Source organism: Penaeus japonicus, unplaced genomic scaffold, assembly GCF_977035675.1.
Source record: "Penaeus japonicus unplaced genomic scaffold, GWHDUDI00000001_assembly GWHDUDI00000029, whole genome shotgun sequence".
In the NCBI taxonomy this organism is placed as follows: Eukaryota; Metazoa; Arthropoda; class Malacostraca; order Decapoda; family Penaeidae; genus Penaeus; species Penaeus japonicus.
This window is the reverse complement of record NW_028234431.1, coordinates 16,309,672-16,312,171: the sequence shown is the minus strand read 5'-3', so window position 1 is coordinate 16,312,171 and position 2,500 is coordinate 16,309,672. Positions and strand designations below refer to the sequence as shown.

Below are 2,500 nucleotides of genomic sequence, written 5' to 3'. Positions count from 1 at the left end.
AGTAATATTATTATTTTCCCTTGATCTCTTTGATCTGTTAGCAGTATCCTCTGGTATATTTCACAATGACCCCGTATGTAAAAAAACTGCATCTTCCAAAGATGGCATCGTCATGAAGGAACCAACTGCCTCACAAGTTACATTCATTGTCAACATACCAGATTTACCAGATATTTGCACATTTTAAAAGAAAAGCGTTCTATTTTTGACACTGAGAACTTGCCATACAATAGTTAGCTATTACATATTTGATAAAAAATGTTTGTCTATTTATCCACTATAAATATTTTGGGATTACCATATAGTATATTCATACAAATCTGATACAAACGGAAATAAAGTTCATATCCTGAAACGCTTACGGAAACACGCACACTTTCATCAAAGAAAAGTCATGAGGCCCCATGCATTCAGCAGATTTACATTATCGAGTGTTTTGTGTTTTTTTTTGTTTTTTTTCAGTTATTTCCAATATCTGATTGTCACTTATCAGATAACATATGATTAATTATATTTTTTTTTTACCGTAAATATACCGTGTTAATTCTTTACGCTATATTTATAAATATTTACTACACGGGGAATCGACAGTTCTCGGAATGTGTACTTTGTCGTTGCCCCGTTTTCTGTGAACCACAAAGATTTCTGATCTCAGATCACCTCAAGAATGTCATTGCAGTTCTCACTCTAGGCAGAAGAGTTCCTCCGGGAAGGGAATTTCGTCGGGGAAGGCAAACGGGTCCGGAACGATGAGCCGGATCGTGTCGGGGCAGGGCTTCCCTTCTAAGGGTTCAAGTCTGATCCCATTTCTGAAGTATTGCGCTTCTCTGCATGACGGACACAAATACCAGCAGGTTTTCGTTGCACAGCAACGAGGGAAACTCGGACACAGCACCAGAGCAACACTCACGTTGGTCGGAAGAAATGTGAATGCTAGGAGTACAAGCCAAACTATTATCTTCGTCGTCGCCATTTTGGATTTTCTGAAGTGATAAGCAGAAATAATAACATTTTATTATTGTGTATCTTGCGTATAACCACTGGTTTCGTATACTGCTTTGCTGGAGTTTTCCCGCATGAAGACATTATGACTAATGGCCATAGAGTGCTATTACATCTGTGCGTAAGATATATACTGTATATGCTGAGGTTACCTGTTGCGTGGTTGAGTGTTCTGTGTGGCTTTGATTCATGGGTGTTGTCTCTCGGTATTTATACTGGTCATGATATGAGTGCCAGAACTCGCTTGTATGCAAAGGAACGTCATATGAAACCTTTTTTGTTTTTTTTTATGCTAGAATGGGATGTAAAGTTTTTTTTCTGTCAAGAACAGAAAAAAGTTATTACACAAAATTTGCTTTTATGTCCAAGAAGAATTGGCCTTTTGTGTCTTGTGTCGCGAGTAAACCTTCACTAATTCCCGCTCCTCCAAATGTTTCGACGATCCCGTCTATCAAATCTACAGTTTGGACAGAAATATTTGAGCAAATCTCTATATATAGTTAATCCATATTATGATACTATATGTTTGTGCCAGTGTTCTGCAATCAGGATATACTGCCATCGCTAATCTTCTGCCTTACTGTTAGACTCACGTTGCGCCATTACACCTGCATGAAGATTACTGCCACCTGAAGCAAACAATGGGCTTCCTATTTTCAACGCTTCGCTGACTGCATGAGAATTCAGTGTTTTGAGTAAGTTTTTTCATTTATTTAACGAATGACAAATCTTATGCAAGATAAGCATCGTTTGTCTCATTTAAAATATTTGATTCTCACTCTATCTCTTAAGCCCATACCCCCCACACACAGACACACAAACATATATTCATATATATGTCTCCGTATGTTAAGCATCTTTTATAATTTTTGGTGTGTGTCTCTCATACACACGCACACACAAGCACACATACACCCACATGTGTGTGATAAGATTTGTGTAATACTATTTTGTTTAGGGCAGATTATATCCATACTATTGAAGAGTTTTCTGTGTTATTTTTTGTTTTCAATTGTTGATCGTCTAAATTAAATCGATATTTTTACTTTTTGCTGGGCGATTTTTGTAGCTATGAGGCCTGTGCACATATACTGTACTTCCGAATGTTCCTAGATATCTCATCTTGAGATATTTTAGTTCATATTATCATTAACCTCTGGATATATATCCCTTCATTCATAGACGCTACCATGATAATTGGTACTTTCTGCTCAGACTGATTTTCATCCCTCAAGCAGAAGGAATGGCTTAATTTGGGTGAAACGAGCCCATGCCCTTTGCTGAGCAGATCCTTCTGCTCTTGTTGGTGGTAAGTAGTTCATGATTGAATCCCTCTGGTTGGTTGATGGCTGGGGAGCTGAACCTTCTTGTGATGGACGCCAGGAGTCATGGACGGTTGTCATGTGCCTGGCCCCCCTATATCAAATGGAAATAGTCCTGGAGAGCCTATGATATTAAAATCTTAATCAAAGTATGAATTATTTTCCATGTTAACACA

General features: G+C 38.0%; 1 long non-coding RNA gene across 1 annotated transcript in view; it reads right to left on the bottom strand.

Moving 5' to 3' along the window:
• The window catches only part of LOC147468393 (uncharacterized), a 1,187-nt gene extending 12 nt beyond the window's left edge, over nt 1-1,175 (bottom strand). Inside the window, exons 1-2 of the long non-coding RNA XR_015192515.1 lie at nt 1,155-1,175; nt 1-983 (exon numbers count right to left, since the gene is read on the bottom strand). The exon at nt 1-983 is cut by the window's left edge and continues 12 nt beyond it. This is a non-coding gene — a long non-coding RNA (uncharacterized LOC147468393). The remainder of the gene's footprint in view (nt 984-1,154) is intronic.
• Nucleotides 1,176-2,500: the final 1,325 nt, after the last annotated feature.